General features: G+C 42.7%; 1 protein-coding gene and 1 long non-coding RNA gene across 2 annotated transcripts in view; both read right to left on the bottom strand.

Moving 5' to 3' along the window:
- The window catches only part of LOC149375340 (uncharacterized), an 87,279-nt gene extending 75,824 nt beyond the window's left edge, over positions 1-11,455 (bottom strand). The window contains exon 1 of the long non-coding RNA XR_016292859.1: positions 11,219-11,455. This is a non-coding gene — a long non-coding RNA (uncharacterized LOC149375340). The remainder of the gene's footprint in view (positions 1-11,218) is intronic.
- cv-c (RhoGTPase activating protein) overlaps positions 1-20,889 on the bottom strand; it is a 269,141-nt gene that overhangs the window by 145,716 nt on the left and 102,536 nt on the right. The gene's annotated exons all lie outside the window — the stretch shown is intronic.

The raw sequence follows: 20,889 nt of genomic DNA on the forward strand, positions 1-20,889 counted from the left end.
ACAGGTGTATACTTCTATAAATAGGGTGGCGACTCTCGCTTGAAAAGCAAGGAGGGAAAAACGCAGCTCGACAAAAGCGCGAGCACACACAGACTCCGTAACGTAGTTAACCCTCCCCGTGCTCACCACCCCCCTGCAGGTACAACGCGACGAGAAAGTTTTCTAGCGTGCGCGCAGAGAAAGCTCCCCCGTTTTATGTAACGAGCTCGGAAAATCACAAGGGAATTATATCTTGGCGCGCGGGGGTTTCGCGCGTCTACCGTCGTCGCGTACACCCTTGTAATATCTTCATCAACGCGTGGGTGGTGGACTGTTTTTCCATTGTCTAGCGTATACCTACGTACAGAGAGAGAACGTAGGTGTATACACATGCCCGCCCATTAGAGAATACTGATTTCATCCACGAGAGCTTTTGTTTTCGCTTTGAGGGGGTTGTAATACGAACTACGGGTGTGGGGGAGGGGGTGGGTTCTTGTCATTCCGAGCTTGGAAGCCAAGAGCTAACTTTAGTGCTTTGTTATGCAATTTTTTTTTTTTAATTGCATCGTGCCCATTTCTTTTTTAATTGACGAGCTTGCAGGACGTGCATTGTTATTTCGAGTTCACTATAATTTTACACATTTTGCATTTCGCGGAGAAAAAAAGCGCCTCTCAGCCGCAATAAGTATAGTACACCCGACACGTTTTAAAACGTCAATTGAAATACGAGCTCAACACCTCGTGAATCGAGGCCCTAAATGAATTGCCCAGCCATCGTGTAATGTTGCGCGAAAACAGCTGATGGGTTTTACAAGCCGGCATTTTTGCGCTCTTACAACCAGCGCGGTGTGCTTGACGCGTAGGGACATTTATGGCCGATCGAGCCCTCGAATCGTGGGAACGAGCTTCAAAGGAAAGGGCACGTGCAGGTGGCAGTACCTACTTGCTGTTTTTTTTTTTTTAAATTGTGTTAAACACGATTCTGTTTGTACCCTTGGATTTTTTTTCATCACGAATTTTTCCACACGCTACGATTTCTAGGGCTGAAAAAAAGGCACAACCCGATCCCTGACAAAAATAGTCCCCCATCGATCGTTTACATAAGCAAACACCTGTCGGCCAAGCGCAAACGAGGAGCTCCCTCAACCGCTACATTGCAATTAACGAGCACAGGCGGACGACTGGATACCTATAGCTGTATATGCGCTCTCCCACTGCCGTGTACAGAGCGGTTTCCTCCCTCGGCAGAGTAAAAATCGGCCGTCCGTGGCGTACCCATATTTTCGTCAAACAATGAAATCAGACGCGAGTCTCTGTGTTCCACGAGGGAGGGTGGGGCTGGGATGACGATTGACCCAAATGTGGGACCGTTTATGAAGAAAATATCGGCTCGAGGTACACACATATTGGCTTTTTGGCCCGTTGTCGCGATGTGCCCCTTTACTCGGAAATCGGACGAGTGGCAGTTTTAGAAGACGCAACGCGGTCGATTACACATTGTGTTTGCTCCACGAGGCCAATGATGTATGATTATTGCTACTTAGTGTTGCCATTGCTTTGTTTTGTAAAATAAATGGTGACCAATCCCGTACCATTAAAATATTTAATGGCTCTGTTTGTCGGGAATAAAGTATGTTTCTGGCGAACAATCGATTGCGAAACCTATGTAGAGTCCGAGTGGTTGGAAAAAAAAATTGTTTCTTCTGAAAAGCTCCGAAAAAGCCAATTCCCCGCGACGCGTTGCTGCGGTAGCAAGAGAGCCGTTTTTACGAAATATATAATATATGTATATATTGGGAAACCTCAACTTTCTAAACCAGCAGCAGCACGGCATTGTTGTGGAAAAAAAAAAAAAAGGAAAAGAAATCAGCAAACATTCGATATTTTCCAACAAAAGCTCGCGCGACGCGCGTTCACCGCGCACCAGAGAGAAGGTACATGTATACATATATAATAAATATACAATGCAGCTGTATCGAGAGATCTCGCGACGTATCGGGCTGTTTTTGCGCCTCGCGAGCACAAGTTAATGGAGATAAGAGAGCGGGGCAGAAAAAAAGGAAAAAAAAAGAAATATTACGTACGTATGCGCGAGCTGGTAAACGTTGTTTTCATAAATTCGCTCGGCAATATTGTCTGCGGGAGGCGTGCGCGGGCGTCGATGCATAAAAGGCCGCTGTTTCTGTACGTTAAACGCGTGTCTTATAGGGTACAGATATACAACGTGTGTATGCAGTTATGTTGCAAAGCACGTGGAAAAGTGTGTCGAAGGCTGGAAAACACATTTCCACCTTGAACGCGGCTCTCCGAGGCGAACAATGGCGTTAAGAGCGCGCGTGCCACTTGCACACGTATATATATACATCCATCCACGTATACGGGCGTTTATGATATCCGCTTGCAACTTTGTACATAAACGCGAGCTCTCACGTCTATTGGAAATATTGTGTCGAACTTTGGTATTCTTCGCCTTTTTTTTCTATCTTTCTTTCTTCCATCGACACCTTTACAATACACTTTCCATCAAGTTTCACAATGGTCTTGCAAACACCGCGTTCCGTCCTTATCGTTGCAGGTTTCGTTGCCTTACTTTGCCGTAAAATTAAAGCGTGTGAATGTATATACACACGTACAGTGAGCGCAAGATCGCAGCTTTCGTCGAGGCCCATGTAAATGTTTTATCGATCCGTTTAAGCCTTTATACATAATGCACGCGATACGGCCACTTTGTAGAGTAATCGAAAACTGTAACGCCGATGCTCTTTTCGTTTAAAGGATTTATCGCCCATCTCCCGTTTATATTATACATGTATATTCGTTGGAAAGTCCATTAAAACTTTTGGGGCTGTTGGTGTTGACGTGCTTAAAATATTACACGCTTGGGGTGGAGTGTACGTATATGCAATAGAAACTTGGTCGGGTCTCTGGTGAGTTGTATTGGCGCCTACAACAGTCTTAGGACTTTGCTTTCAATGTCAGGAGGGTTCAACGCGCGAGAAACCCTTTGGGGAGGAACAAAGCTATAAAAACAAAAAACAAAAAAAGTCACAATATTGAGACGTACTTTATTGTTTGTTCAAGTATCGAGTAAAAACAATTTTTTTGGCCATCCAAATGGTTTTAAGTTTGAAAAATTATGTAGGACGAACAAAATATTTTCAATTGTCATACAGTGCATCTCTGCATTCGCGTTCTATGAAATTATAAAAAAAAAAAAAAACCAAGAGCTATTGTATTGTTGGAACGAATGCGCAGAGAGCAGCAGGGGGGGGGGTGTATCGGCATGCTTTGTTTGGCGGAATTGCGAACGAGTCCCCTCAATACGAAGCTTTTAATCGAGAAAGCTCTCTCAGCCGTACGGAATACTCCCGAGTCAACTATTATTTTTCTCCCTCTTCCATATACACACCGTTCCGCATGAACACGTTGTGATAGGACGTATTTTATACAACTCGATTGAATGTTTATGTATATATTGGTACACAGCGCAGAACTACTTTTTGGCAGCTTTTACAAAAAAAAATCTGTTGAAAAAAAAAAAGAGAAGATTTTATCGACATTTCTTGTTAAAAAATAACCCACCTCGTTGGAACCGCAAAAGGAAAGTAGAGTATGCACCCCACAGCTGAAAATAGCCCTGAACGCTGCAGTCACGTCTCTATTATAGCGGGACGGAAAAATATCGAAACAATAAAAAAAGAAAAACCCCTACTCCCGAGCGCATGGTCACGTTTTCACAATTAACATGCACCTTTCGTGTATCACAACTGAGCTTTGTGGTATGCATATTCACGTGAACCTATTCCCGTACAAAACTCAATCACGTAAATTAACAGCGATTTGCCATATATCAAGGGGTGGACGTGCGGGTTGGTTCGTGCGCACAACCGAAACCATTAAAAACAAATTCGAAATCGGTGCCCTTCGATCGGCTGTCTTTCCGCGAGTGCCCAGTTATCACCTCGTGTGCGTCTATCGGCGGTGTAACTCTATCTCGTTTTGGTTACATCAGCTTGGAGGGTAAACGTCGCGTCCCCTCGTCGGCGAAAATTTATTGTAAATCAGAGGAAGCCGTTCCGAGAGATAGGAAAGGCAAAATTAAAACGGAGTAACGAGTCGGAAACGATCGTGGATTATCTTCCAGACGAAAAACAGGGGCTGAGGGTTCGTTGCAGCGAAAGAAAAAAGAAACGAGGGGAAAATAACCAAGGTCAGGACGATACGCTCCACCCCTGGACCACGCGCTCCTTCACGTGACTCACTACTGCGCGCGTATAGCGTCGCTTGCGCGTTTAGAGACGATAGGCAGGAGAGTGGTAGTGTACATCCTTTTTACTTGCGTCAGCTTACGCTTCTTCGCGTCACTGGCTTTCGGAGCTTGTTTTTCTTAACGCGCAGGGGATCTCTTTTTTTTCCGCTCGAGAACGAAATTATTTTCAACTTTTGTGGACCCCTGTTTTACCTCGGTTGCCGTGTAAATCGGGCTTCTGCGCTTCTGATGCCTGAGAATGGCTACTGTATAGCACAAACGGGGATTTTCACTTCCCTCGTTTGGTCGGGGAGAATTTCAATGCTGTATAGTCAATAATTTTCCACTTCGGAGACGGTGTCGTAGTTGGCAGAGATTTTAATTATAGATTCATTTTTTTTTCTACTCTTTGAAATTTCGCGGTAGAAAAATCGGTTTGTAGCATTATAGGTACAAAATTGAGGTAGAACAATTAGGTAGGCAGAGCAGGTATTTTTTAATCGTGTTCAAAACGTTGCGGTGTATTTTTTGTATAAAATTAAATTTCGAAGAATATCGCGAAGAAAAGAAAAAAATGTCCTTTCGCAACCGATCAATCTAGCGTCCACGAAAACGGCAACTTTGCCATTCACCGTTTACGTATTGTTAAGGCGACGAAAATAAAACACAGCCGATTTCCAGCGAAAAAACGTGTCCGCGGTAAGTACCGACTCGACATTCCTTTTGACAATAAATTATACAAACAGTATATGCTCCTTTGACTTTGCGCCGGTGCCGTTTAGATATTGTTGTGTTCCCCGGCGCTCGCAACAATAAAATTTTATCTATCGGCTTTGCGCAAGCGGTTCGCTCGTACTCGACGTGTATATGTACGTGCCGTTAAATTTTTTTTTTTTCTCTCTACCCCCAGCCATTGTTTCACTAGTGTTTCTCCCTTTCTTCCTTTTTCCACGACTTTTTGCAAGTATTTTTATATTCCGTCAAAAAAACTCTCACGAAAGATCCACCGCTCGATCGCGAGGTGAAATAAAGCAGCGTCCGCATCGTAAAAAAAGAAAGAAAGTCGAGTCAATAAATAACCATCTGCTAATGGAATTACGGTACATCGAGATGTCCAACAGGTAACGTAAACGGGCTCGTGTACCGTCGAGCACAACCCTTTGACTCCCTCGAAAAATCCATCATCGCGCTGTCGTAGCCTCCCGAGCGCGCATAGATATACATCACGGCCTCTGCACGTTACGCTGCCCCGAGGCAAATATAGGCACCGAGTGTCACCCCTCCGTGGAAAACTTCATGTCTGGTTTATATTGTGATTTTTTTTTTTTTCCTCTCCTCTTCTCGCGTACGTCCAGCACACGCAAGGTATACACGTGTACGCGACGCGTGCGATACGTGAGTTCCGGAGGGGGTTGCGGAGCCGGCCTCGCGCCCGTCAGGGCCTATCTGGCGTCGTCGTTTATTAATGCGCGATGGCATGAAATACGTCCCATTTAAAGCCAGCGCCGAGCGTTTATCAAGTCCCTATGTACGTGCTGTTGTACATTACAGAGGGCGTGTGTGGATGTAGGGCGGTGGAGAGGAAAGTTGACGCTCGGGGCCGATGAATAATGGAAGAAAATTATTATTGCACTCCGGCGAGGGGAGAGGGATTTTCTCGGCTGAAAATTGTTTGTCGTGATTTGCGAGCGCAGGGAAGAGGGGGGGTGTTGTATAAGTTGGAAGGGCACGGTTAACTGGGAAGTTTTCCTTTGTTTTACCGCGAAGCTCGATGAAGCCAATGCGGCTTCCTTTCCATTCGCTCGGTGCTCTCCACGAGCCACGTGGGTCGTTTTTGTGATCAATCAAGCCTACGTGGAGGCCCAGATGAAAATAATTGTCAACACATCGACCTGAAAAATACACCCACAACGAATTAAATTTTTAAACCAGTGGTATGGTTAAAGACCAAAAGAAGCTGATGCTCAGAGTGATGTACATGCACTTCTTACTGTGCGTGTCCTTTGACTTTCATCGCAGATCGTGTGATCTAGTACAGAAGAGAGAGAATGAGTATACCCATGCCTCTATAACCATTCGACCCATACCGACGAACGAGGGAATACTATTGTATGACGAGCTTGGCCCTATTATCTTGAAAAAAATATACCAAGTCTCATAGTCCTTCAACGCAGAAATCATAACGCGCGTCCGTAAAGACATAATATACGCAGCTCGGTTGTTCTCAAACGGCGAGTAGCACGTGAGCAAGTAACGGTGTATATGCATAGGTACGTCATGCAAAAACACACTGTGCATACACGTTACAGGGTATAACATTGTACAAAGAGCTCTCGGTCCATACTCGAAAGTTCCACGGCGTATTTGTACGGTGTAACAGACACACCGCGAGGATCGAAAGCACACATAATTCGCCGATTAACGAAGGGAACGACGTGCTCGCGGACCTCGATTATTACCCGGTAGGTATACGTACACAGCCTACTCCTCGAAAATAGGATAATCACCGACTGTCTCTCGGTAGTGGGTACACACTCTCCTGTGCTCGGGGTATGTCTATAAGGTACACCCATATATGTATACAAGTTGGGAGAGCTCTGCTACTCCATACCCACTGTTGCAGCGCAGAGAGATCGTGCAGCTGTATACGTATACACGAGTCGCAATCGTATTTACATGAGTTATGGTGATGGCAGGGGATTGTCGTTGCGATCAAGGCAAAAGAGACTCTGTCTGTGCTCTCTCGTGTCTCGAACGTATATAGCTGTACGTGTGTCTAAGTGTGTTTGCTCGAGGCTCTTTTCTTTTTTTTTTTTTTTTTTTCTTTTTTTTCTTTTTTTTTTCTCATTGAACCGTACAGTGGGTGTAGAGAGACTGTTGCGATGCTTTTCGTGCTCAGAGAGATTCAGACGCGCGATTAGTCCTGCCGAGGAGAGTGATACCCTGCACTTTGCCGCTATTAGCGCGTTCGCGGGAGTTTAAGCTTCGAATGGTGAGCTGAATGTCACTCGGTTGATTTGACATTTTCTCGTGTTGGCAATTTGTTTAAGATTGATCCGTATATGTACGAGCATCGGTACGAGATTGTCGCACAACCCTACCTTATTATAATTTGACCATGATTCCAGTGGTATATGTAGCTCGGTTGGTAGAGCGTGTGAGGGCGCCTCATGGCGTCGGTCACTGCCTACCAGTTCAAGACATAGTGACCCATATATCTGTAATGACACAGGAAAATTTCGTCATATAATCACGTAAAATATTAAAAGAAATACGTATCATTCCGTGTTCGAATCTGTTCGTTTTTTTATTGTTTCAGAAGTAAGCAAGTATAAAAATATGACAGACGTAATTGGCCATCCATAGAATACGAGACTGATAATTCACACGGTTACTGTTTAATTAATGCCTAGGCATTTCCGGCACGTGATACATTCCTTAACGCGCCAAAGACCCCTTTTTTTTGTGTAACTTTATTTTTATACCGCGCAAACGTCCTCTTCCTGTCGCCGCGTCGTTACGCGTGTCGTAAAGATACAGATCACGTCAATTCCACGTCGTGGTATCTATAAATCTTCCAGCCTTTTATCACCATTTTACTAGGGGATTAACATACTTTTACATCTAATTTTTGTTTGACTGTTCGTGTCTTTCTGTGTTACTTGAGTTTTCGACACGGGGATTGGACTTTTTACAAACTTTTTTTTTCTCGGCAGATAAGGTGGAAGTGATGTACACACTTGATCATTGAAAAAATAAGCCATGTACTTCCAAACTTTTCCCGATAAAACGATCAACGGAGGAAATTCGAAAAAAAAAAAAAAAAAAAAAAATGTCACTGTAGGGGTGGAAATGACGCTTGCAGTCAGGGGAGTGTTTTGATGTTCGTTTGGTGTGCAAGCACCCTCGCAGCATCGATGAGAGGTATATCTTCGATAGCAAGGACGCGAAAATGGCTCCCAAGAGGGAGAGAGGAAGTATCGGAGGACGAACGAAGACGACGATCTCATGGAAATTGACTTTATCGCGAGTTTTCTCGGTATACGCTTCAAAAGACGCGCCGGAAATTAGTTTCTATGACAAAGGCATCTGCGACCGATGCTGTTTTTCGTTGCGCAATATTGCGCCTCAGCTATGATGGCACGTTTCGGCGTAAGAGGAGATTTCAATGTATCTGGTACAGCGTCGCTTGATGGTGAATTCAAACGGAAAATATATTCCAACCAAAAAAATTGTATCGGCTGTTCTTACTATTGTAAATGATAAATTGGGTTGCAAGAGTACATGTTTTGTCAGAAATGCATTATAATGACACATGTTACCATCACATAATGAGCTGATCGGTGTAGTACTATCGGAAGACGAGGATCTTGAAACGGGTAGGTCTCATAAAGTTAAAAAGTTGTCCGAGACACCTACTTATTTGGATCAGTAAAATAGCAATGGACGTAATGACGAAAAAAGTATGAAAAAAATGTATTAGTGAGGGTTTCCATTGTTCTCTTTCTTCATTGTTTTATTGCTAGAAGGATTTTTATAGAGTTACAATACATCATAAGTATATTGGGCCATTAATACATCGAGAGAACAAATGTAAGTCTAAAATATCTTGGCTGAAAAATAACTTTGCGGTACAATGATTGAGCAATTTTTGGTAAATGTTTTTTTTTTTTTTTTTGAAAATTGAAAATTCACAGGAAAAACAGGAGCAACAGCCAGAAAAAACGAGAAAAACCTACAAATTAAGCCAATAAATCAAGCTAATGATCCGCTAAATAGGCGAAACCTAATGTTTATTCAGCATTCACGGTACAAAGCCCATTAAAAGTCTAATGTACTGCTAAATGGCATTCCCGAGTCTTTCTCTTTCATGCAAAAATAAAACTGCCAGCCCGTACAAGAAGCAAACAAACACGGGGAGCCTTCCCTCACACGGTCTAGTCACGAAAAATGGCAATTTCTCTTCGAAAAAACGCTACCTCGTGGCACACTCACACATGCATACGTGTGATTATACATGCAAAGCTTCTCTCCACGAATCCCTTCGCAACTGCCATTTACCCGCCTACACTGCTTACTTACTTATTTACTGACTTTTCAGCGCGTTGTCCCGAGTATTCCGTCGGGTAGCGTCGCATTTTCTGGAAAACTCGAGGAAAAAAAACGCGCCACTCCGTGTACGGCGAAAAGACACTCACGTGTACTACACGTGTGCACCTATATACACAAGGCACGAATAAGAAAAGAAGCTCATCGTCCCCCTATCTCCCTCGTCGAGTGTACCTTCAGCAAGTAGCTGTGGCACGATCGCGCGCGGGAAAACACTTTGCGCCCACGGATCCAGAGACCCCTATGGCTTTGGCTTTTTCATGCATGTGCATATATATATGAGCGTGCAAAGGAGTGTATGACACGTGTGAAGGATCTTGCGTGGTTCAGGTGGAGGTGATTGAAAATCAATGCCAACGCAATTGGGGAGATGTGTTTCCATAAAGGGGGAGGGCCAAAAAAGAAAAAGAGATAACCGAGATGAAATTGAATTTCGTCATGACTTAATTCGCGTGAAAATGGAATTGAATGATGAGGGATGTTTTTTTAATGTTTTCACGAGGGTATTTGTTGACACCTCGAGGAAAACCTTGCGTATGTAGTTCGAAGGACTGAGGACTCGTTTCGGGGTCTCCAAAACATGTCACCTCGACGTGTCACGTTTGAAATGTTAATTTATTACTCGAGACGTGCTTACACGTCCAACTTTAGTGGTGAAATTGAGATAACATTATATCTAAATCAACTTTCCAAAGAGGATGCAATCGTATCAATTATGCGGATTTTTATTTTCGATTGAAACCCCGCGCTACTTTCGCCATCAAGGGTGTAGCGCGCGAAAGACAGCATGAAACTAAATGCCTGTAGAAAAAAAAAGAAAATTTGCCACAAAATACGTGCTCGTGGGTTAATCCCGACAGCACTGCCCTGAGGGTGTAGCAGTTCTCTCGTTGTTCGGTACACGGACTCGTAAACCGTACAGCCAGTCGGCGGTGTAGGTTAAAAAACACTATCCTCCGTTTTCTCGATTGCTCGCAAAAAAAAAAGGCAGAGTGAAATAAAAAAGGAGCAGAACCGTAGAGCGATTTTATCGGTCAGTTGTTCTGGACGCGCAAATTGATGGCAAAATTCACGCATCGATCTGCGCTCGCCTCCTCTCGCGCGGTGTGCACGGAGGAGCCGAGAAATCGCGGAGGAGATAGCCGTGCGGTGGATACAAATGGCCATAGCGATTCGCGGAAGTTATTTATGCGTTATGCTACGGGTCGTATGCGGAGGGAGCTCCCATTTCGCGATTGCTTTATGAATTTCGGTGATTTTTCAGATCGCGATGACGTTCGAGAGGCTACACTTTGGAGACATGGGAAGCTTTGTTCGATTGAAAACATTTTTTTTTTCTTTGAGGGGTGCTGCGATTGTCGAAACTGAGGATTAGTTTGGGCTGATGAAGTTTAATTAAACTCGACTCCGCGCGACTGTTGCCGGGAAATTAATTACTTCGGGTCGCGTTTAGGTGGCACGGGCAGAGTAACTAACGAAATTGTGTCGAAATTTGCATACGTGCGTTCGAGCACGCGTGTATGTGTGTGTACGTACAAAGAGCCGTCACGGGAAATTAGAGTTAATTTAACACGGCAAGTTTGCACGTTTACTTGTTCATGTAACTGCGCACAAGAATTTCGCTGCGTCGCGCGCAAAGTTTCATCAATTTGTTTAGTTCCAATCACATGTATACGTACTTATTTATTATATTGAATAGCTTTAATCTAAAAATTGTAATTATAAATTCATTTATAAATTTCAAATGAGCTAATTGATGTGAACGGGACGATGCATCGTAAAAATCAAGATATTCCTTTCGATAATTTCCCAAATATTTATTATACCAAACAGAACCAATCATCATCAGCCTGTTTTATTTCCATAAGCAACGTGGCCTACCTGCAATTTTTTTCTCCCTCATCCGACGCCAAAGGGCCTCAGCCTTGCGCATCGGCCAATTCTCGACCTTGGCGCTGAAGCTCCGGAAGAACTTGTACTCCTTGAAGTGCGACATCCTCCTTCCGGTGTTGACGTGCTGCTGCGACCTCGTATCCTCGTCCAGCGACTGTTGCGGGGGTGTTTCGCACCCCTGGGGCTGCTGCGGCTCTTCGCTAGCCATTTTTCGTCCCTCCGTTGTTCCGGACTGTCAACCTTCACTGCACACCTGATTCACAGACCGTCACTTTGTCATACACGCACGATGAGCTGTTGAAAGGCTCTGTCGACACCCCAACCACTGGCATGTCGGATCTTGGGTGAATTTTCTTTTTTCTCCCCTTTTCGTTTGATTTTTCATTCAAACGCACATTGTGCATCACAGGGTCTCTGCGTTCCTTTCACTGGGACGCGCACGTGTATGCCCCACTCGATATTCCGATGGCTACGAGAGGCTTGGCTGCAATGCACCTCTATCGGCGGCGTATCGATTCAGGGCCCGGTACACGGGACTGGCAGCCACTGGCACTCGCTTCCTATGTATACTCGAGCCCATTCAGTGGCTGCACCACGCGAGCACTGCTCATTCCTTTTTTTTCCCCCACCCACGACAGAGCTCCGTGTGTTATTTTTGTGCTTTTTCCAACGCACGCGATGATGAGCTTTCGTTTGCTCTTTATCAGAGAGCGACACTCGGGAAGCGTGCTTTTACGTTCAGGTACTCTTGTTTATCGTTTCACCCCTTTTTTCATTTGGTTACTTCGGTAATCGTAGGTTTCGTCTATCGGTAGCTTCTTCTACGCTATCACTGGACAAAAAAAAAATTTTCCTCCCGTTAAGAATTGAAAAGCTCCCTAGGACACTGCCGAAATGGATATAAATCTGCCCGACACATCTTTTCTGGTCGTACTTAGCGCTACCGTAAGTGCCATTATTGACCTCGAAACAGGTAAGGAGGAGCAAATCTCTATCCACTCGACCATGTAAGGAAGCAGTGTCCTAAAGAGCATGTTAATTCTTAATCGCTTTGCTGTTTCCCAACGTAGCGGCTCCACGTGTCTGATGAAAACGTTCAAGGGGCAACTCGCCGGAGTGTTATTATGGATCGCGTGTACGAGAAGCACGTGCGCGATGAAATTATGTTCCGAGAAAATTGCACGAGTCCTGGGAATATTGCGGTGCAGCGATGCTGTAGCTTCGGAAGCTTTGGAGGTTTTTTTTGGAAACGCGAGTAATAATGCTCGTAAAGGGTACTTTTCTAGTAGATTATTCGGTGTATGGTCAGACGGTGAGAAAATTATGAATGAAATTTTGTGAAGGGTATTGTGCTCTGGTGCAAATTAGAATAAAAAACCAACAATACAACTGATTCTAATCTAGAAACCTTTGTACTTTCGAGTTGATAACTCGTAAATCATGTAGAAACAATTAAATGTGAGATTTTTATTTTACTTCAGTAGAAACACCCAATGTTTGTGATTTAGTTGTTCCAAGGAATATTTTTCAAATGATCGATTTTATCGCTATTAATTGCACTTTTATCTGATCGTGGGACGCAAGTGTCGAGCGCGCGGACTTCAAGGTGAGATTTTTCGCTGATTGCATTTTTTCCTCCACTCCTATTCTTCTGATCTATCTAAAAACTGCACATAGAAACGGGACGTGGATCGACACTTTGTTCGCACAGCACATTGAATTCCTTTAAAAATTATTTCATAAGAAATGTCGCAAATTCCAATATTACCAATGAATAACATTACTCTAACCAAGGAATGTTAGAAAAAAACACGCTCGTCCATTCGTGGCACAGGGTTAACATTTTATCCCGACAATGGCTCGAAATGCGCGCACGCGTGGCAGTGAATAACGAGTTTTTGAACAATACGAACGAAAGTAGGTCTTTAGCAGCTGTACGCGAGAACTTTTTTTTTTTTTTTTTTTTTTTTTACCCTCCGTACCAGTCCTGTTGTCTACTTTTTTCCCCTTTCAGAAACCCACCGCAAAGTTTATCGGAGGAATTTCCCGAGCTCGGAACGCAAAATCAAACTTTTTAATTACCAGCCTCCGAGCGCAGTGCGAGAAACGCGGAAAAAAACACGATTACGTCGAAACACACGCACGCGGGCGAAACCACCCCCCCTAAGGCACAGCGTAGAATGGAAATTCATTGATCCGAGTAGGCTGAGTTTGACAACGAGCTAACTGAGTTGCACCGCAAACCAAAGGAAAGGAGGTGGAGTGACGGGTCAAGTTTGTTCGAAGCACTGACGCAGATTTCAGCTGTTTGTGGATGTACAGGGTTCAGATTACCACGAGCACGTACGAAAGTACGGCTGAAGAAAATAACCACGTCAATTATCGTTCAATGCGACTTTCATGCGGAATAAAAATCGATTTTCTTGAGTGGAAATACGCTTGATCGTCTGTTTGCCTTTGAAAGAGTGTAATGATGCTTGGGGGTGGTTTTACAGCTTGAAGTGGTTAGTATGGTTATTGGGTAGGTTGATAAAACTCAACAGAATTTACTGCACGACTCACAGAGTGGAGGGGCAAAGTAGTAATGCCGAGTATTGTCGAGCAAGTGAAAGTACTGCTATAACGATTGTCTACGAGGGTTTCGTCAATTACGTGTGTATCTACCGTTTATTGTGAATCTAAGGTATGGCGACAGTAATTTTACTAAAAATGTTTGAAAAACTTGATCAGAACCGGTACAATACAGTTTCGTCAATAGAACATGAGTCTCGCAACTCAATTGTGTTGTGATTTGATGGACACTCCGGTACGACAGTACGAGTGTATCTCGAGAGATAGCATTGCTCAGGAAAGCTATTGAAGTAATAATGAAAAACACGTAATGAAGATTCTTTTGTCTCGTTGAACCTTTTGTATTTTTATTGGATTTTTTTTTTAGATTACAAATAGAAATGACGCCCTCGAGAAATAATATTCAACGAAACGTTGATTCAAACCGACTGAAACATCATCCCAATTTTCCGAGAGTACCATTAAAAAATGCCTCGCAAACAGCGTCGGTCCAAACGCGTAAAGTTGCACGTATCGAAGAGTGTGGAAAGGCAGTCGCGCACGTGCGTGTAACTGTACGCATGGCTGCACACCCGCACCATAGTATTGTACACAGCCTTCGGATGGACAGAGAGAGAGAGAGGGAAAGCGAGCAACGGAAGCACTGTACCTCTACTGGACGCCTCTGGTGCTGCTGTACGCACTTGCGTTTTGGAACGGAAGTGAGTGGCGACTCTAACTACACTGGAATGGGTTTGTAGAATGGCATATTGTTCATTTTTTTTCAGTTGAGAATCTCAAGGTTTTTCGCCCGTAGTGGTACATTCGTAGATTTCAGTGGCCGATGCCATATGATTTTTGTTGCGTTTTGAAATCCTGCAGAAGTTGTGTTATATTTTCGTAGACGGAATTATAATTGCATTAGCGTTGTATTATGTTATGGAAGTATTTCTATGGATTTGTCGCTTTTAATCAACTCAATGATAATAATACCAAGCTATTTTTTAAGTTTTTTCTTTTTCAACTCTGAAAAGTTAAGTCAGTTATATCATGACGTGAAGTTCGCTTATGGGGGTATCAAAACTTTGTCATGACATTATAAGAAAACGCGGTACACGTTACTTTATAAAAAGAAGAGAAAAAAAGGTAAGTTTGCAGGGAAAATCTTGTCCTGACCTACTTTCTCGAACATAAGTAAATGTAATCAAATTCAAGAGTATGAATACTGCTTGTTCTCTATAGCGCTGGTACAAGAAGTAATTCTATAAAATACACATTTCATAATTCGCCAATTTTTCTGTGATAGAGACGTTAGAGTGCAATGTTTTGAGCGCCCGACGTGAAAAGCCACTTCTCGATAACAATCATAATGGTGATTTTACACGACTACCACAACATTCAAACGTCATGATAATGCATTTGAATTATTTAATCGAATCTACTCGTGATTCCCAAGCTAGGCATACATTCCATCATATTTCGCAATCAGTTTGACTTTTGGTTGTTTACCTTTGTAGTTTTTTTTTTTTTTTAATAAAACCTTTTTGTGTTGTAGTTATGTTAGACGATAACGATGCTTTTAATTATTTCATGTTACTGTGAATTACCATTAGTTCAATATAATAATAATTGCATAGATAAAAATAGTTGTTATCGAATCCAGCCACAAATGTTTATTATAAGTTCTTACGTACTGCCAGGAAAAACAAACCATTTAGAATCGTATTATTAATCAATATTTTCTTGCATGATATCAACCACTAGTGCATATATTAGTTGATGATTCATGAATGACATTTTTTTTCATTAAAAAGTGCTTCGTGATAAAAAATTATCTTGAAGAAAATTTAAGCTTTCTCGTTAATTGTGATGCTAATTAATTTGTAATGTTTTTTTAATTACACATTATCGATAAAAAACTATCATTTACAAGCAAAAAGTCAAAGAGATGGAGTCCAACAACTTTGAAACTTTCGTCCCCACGCTAAGGCCATTCATTAAACGTCAATAACAGTTAACGAACGTAATTTTGGTCACACTGAACTCGTTCATTAAAACTTAATGAGCCAACGTTTTTTTTTTTTTTTTTTTTCATCACTGCATACCGTCTCTACGTCAACCGGCCTTTCGTCGTTCTCCAACGTGAAATTCATCCATGAATCATCCGATTTTTCGTGACATCATAGCGTCAGAGTTTTTTATTTGTCAAGCTGCCAAAAAAAATTTACGCGCCCATTCATTCGCCGAAGCAGCACCTTTGATATTGAAATTTTAATTTTAAGGCAGCCGGTCTTTGTGCGTGTTTTTTCTCTCATTGATTTTTCATTTCTATTTTTAAATGGGTCTTTCAAGGGGAACCAAAGTTCAAACGATGGAGTTACTGCAAGTCTTCGGGCGAAGAAAAACACGAGGAAGGAAGAAAGCAAGGGTGCAAGTGTATAGGTGGGCGCTAAGTGATACCCATCCACGCCACTCCAAAGATGCGTTTACTTAGCACTTGGCGGTTAAATTCCTCAATGAGTCCTGCGCTTTGCTACACCGACAGTATACTCGTGCGTGTCTCTACCGATCGCTGAATTATCACGACAAGCAATGTCAATAAGTTGCTTTGTCAATCAATAGTACGAGGAAGCGGAAAAAGTTGCTCCAACGCGATAGTTTGATTGCCATGGCTCTATTTTGCTTCGATGATCAATCAAATTTAAAAACGATGAATATACGAAAAGTTATGCATCGTGAAGTTTTGCCAGTTTAATTTTTCCCCCTATTCGATGTCGCTACTCGGTTCGATTGTCATTAGCAGTGCGGGTAAATGAATTTTCAACTTCAGTATCGCTCAGTGCCAATCTGATTACTGCAAGGTGTACGAAAAAAAAAAAAAAAGCTAATGCGGCACACGACGAAAACTAATGGAACTTTGCCACAAGCTTCCACTTTCGCTTGGAACTTCCAAAGCACGAAAAACGCGATCCTTGAACGTCTCCGTCACCACAGGAGCTCGCTAGCAGGGGGGGAGAAAAAAAAACACCCCTCAACTAATTACCAGCCACGAAAAATTCACTTTAGTCTGTACGAGGAAAAACAAAAAAAAAAAAGAAGGAACCAAAAGAGAGATCAGGGCCCTCGCAATCACGAAAAACGAGGAGGGCGGGCGTGCGCACCTTCCAAACCAAACACACCACCGCGAGGGAGGTTTAAACGTTTAGGTATAGAGCCCGAGTCGCGTGGACGCCGCTTGTAAACTGCTGGTGCCGCTCTCAGCTGCTGCCGCGGCTCGTCGGCTGCTAGCCCCGCGTATATGCGCGCGCGTCTGCCACCACATGAATGTATATATACGCCAGCGCGGTGGTGATAGCGCGGCTCCACATATACATATATACACCTACCCTCCCCGCGCCTCACTTTTCTTTTTGCCATCGGCTCGTGCGCGCGTTCCGTGAGAGCGGTCCGATCCTTCTAAGCTCTCCAGCCTTGCACACCGGGCTCTCACTGTTTCGCCGATGCGCGCTCCTCCGCTGCTCCTGTCGCTCACTTTTGCTCTCTGCGGTACACATGTGCCTCCCCGGAGCGAAGGTCTCGCGGTGAAGGATATGCCATTTTTTTTTGTTTTTTCTTCAGCTTTTACTTTGTTAATGCCACTTTATCGATTTTCAACTTTGATGAGGTGCCGTCGTACAGATATTATCTTGTAGGAAAAAAGTAAGAGTGCAACGTGATTTTGTTGAAAATGCATTTGTATCTAAAGTAGCTAGTGTAACACAACGTTAATACATTCGCTTCGTGACAACGAGATAACGTTGACGCTTAGAATACGTTGCCCAAACGCGTTTTTATGAGTATAGCCCTAGATAAATCAGCCAAACTTGGTGTTCCATCGAGTGTACGTTCAGTAGATAAATGAATGTTACGTCAGACAAAATTAAAGAATTTTATCTCGTTAATTGATGTCGATTGTTAATACAATTCTTTTTCTTCGCAACACGTGTAGATACGATCCTTGCTAATAGGCCATGTTTCACCGGTAAGGTATTTTTTTTATCCCCCTCAGTAATCGCCTTTTCGTCGACTCGCGAGCGGAGGGATACGTATTACAATGATATCTCGATTTCGTTCAAATTAGCCGAAGAGAAATAAATGGAAAATCAATACCACCTATCGAGATGAAAAGCCAATTATTCGGGTTTGATTGACTGAATTTTGTTGGATTGATCTTTCACGGTATTAAATGTTGTCAATTTCATCTCTTTATCGATTTTCATTACAAATAATCTCCAACTCGGACACTCCCTCCGGAGCACCGATTCCAAAACTCGTTGGCAAATTCAATTTTGTGGACAAGCCTGCTTTTGATTCGACGCAAGGGTACCCGACAAAGTTTCCATCCCGAGCGATATATATTATATACCTATAGATTATTTTGTGATTCTTTCATTAAGATGAATCGAGTCGCGCTTCAGACAGTACAGGCAACGTGCAGTGTATACGTGATGCCGGAGGACCAATAGCCAATAAAACGGAAGATTGATTGCGCGGGTACGGGCGCTCGAAACTGGGCCACTGCGCAGGGGATGGGGCGAAAATACGGGGTTCAAAGGGGCGGGGAAACGAGGATCGTGTCGCAAGCGAGTTTTGAATCATTATTAAATCAAGCTGCTGTGTTACTCGGTTACGGGACTTTTTTTGGGAGATGATTTTTTCTGTATTACAAAAGAAAAGAGCTACTCCTGGTATACGAACGGTTGATCGAATCAATTAATTTTTAATAAAATTTATAAAGGGCAACGCGAGAAAAAGGATAGGGGGGTTGGAGAGAGTAGTTGTCCGCTTGGTGTTTCGGGTTCATCTGGCGCACTTGAAATTTTCATCAAGTGAATTCATCACGTTGCGCAATGGACAAAGACACGTGACAAAAGTCGGTCAGTCGGGTTCTCCCCATCGCCCAGTGACTCGCGTTCCATTATTACGAAGCAGGGACATCACGCGTGCAACGACCGAATCGGTGTACCGTCTGTCGAAGCGTTGCGCAACGTGTCGAATCCTGTGATGAATTTTATCGGAGTGCGAGAACACGGACGTCTCCGAGACAAAGGAGATTTTAATGTTTTGTTGCTGGCATTGGTTGCGTACAAAGTTTGATGGATTACAGTTTTGAAAGCTCGAGCCGCGGCGTAGGGCGATCAAAAAAAATCAGCTCGAGTATAGTCATGGAAATGCTTACGAAAAGAAGCAGTCAAAACAACGGGAAAAATTGTATTAAAAATGTTTATTTAAAGACTTTATCAAACATAACGTGATGGACCTTGGGAAGTAAAAAAATACACGACGTATACTCGTCGACGGTAATTCTTGCGGTTACGAAATCTTCCTCAATTCCGTACCGGCGTTGCACGATAAATTTCACGTTGTAGAAAGCATCTCGTTGAATCACGAATTGAAGGCGCGAGAAATTTGTAACAAATAAAAGCAGCTACTGTGCTCGAGCGGGTCCAAATTAATCGAGGCTCGCGGCCTGTTGTTCGGCAAGGCTCATTACAACAGTACAGTGACCTCGTTTGTAATGAAACGCTCGCCTCTCTTCAATGTATACGTCTGTGAGATCGTCGGATCTTTTTTTCCTTCTTCCTTTTTTTTTTTTTTTTTTAATTTATGTGTATCAATATTTATAAATCAATCTCGAATACTTGTTTAATTTTTATTCGGGAGCTCCTTATGCATACATGTATTTTTCTGTGTACAGAGTGTAAAAAAAAGAAAATCCTCAAAAACTCGTTTTCCCGAGTAACTATAGCGCGGGATCATTACAAGGCATACTTTTGCAACAATAGGTGGATCTGTTCGCTCTGGATTCCCTTTCATTTTCTCTTTGCCTCCTTTTTTTTCTTCCGAGGACACGTGCAGAGCAGAGTATGCAGGAATCGTCGTTCACAGAGCCCAATTGAGATTCGCCGAACAGGTTTTTGGGTCAAGGAATTCTTTGTTTTTTTTTTTTTACGATTTTTTGGGGATAACAATTTTTTTTTTTTTTTTTTCAAGTTAGTGTAATATCCTAGGTTCAGGTAGATTTCACGAGATTTCCGAGATCAAGCCCTCCAAGTACTTATTTATGGAAGTGGGTCTCGCTTGTGCAATAAATTAATGCAAAGTACCGCCTTGCGCACCACTGAAATAGTCGATAAGATCGGTAGTAAAGACCATAGCGATGGCCAATCGATCAACGAAAATTTCCATTTAAGCCAACCTAATAGGAGACTCTGGACGCTCTCGGCTCGCGATGATGTTACAGGAGACTCGGTAATTGCCGCTGTGGCAATACGTAATCGATATTTATTATATTGCAACCGGCACTAAAAAGGAATCTAATATCTTTGTTTAAATTGGTCCAAAATACGCAGATAATAATTTTCTTAAGCCCTATTAAAAAATTTTGACTAATGTAATATATCTAACAATAAGAAAAAGCATGTCATATAATGATTATGATGACAAAAGACAGGAAGAATAAAAAAAACCACGGAAATGAAGCAGAGTCAAGGAACGTTAAACTCAACTCCAGTAGAAACAGACGATTACGGTAAGGCGTACTCCTTTCGAGGAATTCCATGAATCCCCGGGTACAATTCAAACGGTACTCCAAGAGACATTGAGCAATTTCACGAGTAACCATTACTTTTTGTGAATATATTGAGCTAGCCATCGTTTGGCATGGCCTGCAAAATAAAAGCTCGCAAACAAATAAATTTGAATTTCAAACTATCCCTCCATTAAAAGCGAACCGAATACGTTTCAATCGCGCGATTGCACCCATCCGACCAGTTTCGTTTGAAAGGATTTTTCAGTATTAACAATATAACCGGTTGATTAAAATTCACTGGTCGAGCTCACTATTTGAAAAAAAAAAAAAAAAAAATTATAATAATAAAATATACGTATTCGTTGGAACCAATTGTTTCATTGCACTCGGATCACATGTAAAGTGCCCAGAGGCGCCAACAGGCCCATCATAATAGAGATGCACAACAACAGAAGAACAACGGACCCAATCGGTTGCATTGAGACATTGTCACTTCCCACACGCGGCCGGTCCCCCGAAATTAATTATTCGACACAGT

Source organism: Copidosoma floridanum, unplaced genomic scaffold (assembly GCF_036245765.1).
Source record: "Copidosoma floridanum isolate Cflo_tuat_1 unplaced genomic scaffold, Cflo_Japanese_pri ptg000007l, whole genome shotgun sequence".
Classification (NCBI taxonomy): Eukaryota; Metazoa; Arthropoda; class Insecta; order Hymenoptera; family Encyrtidae; genus Copidosoma; species Copidosoma floridanum.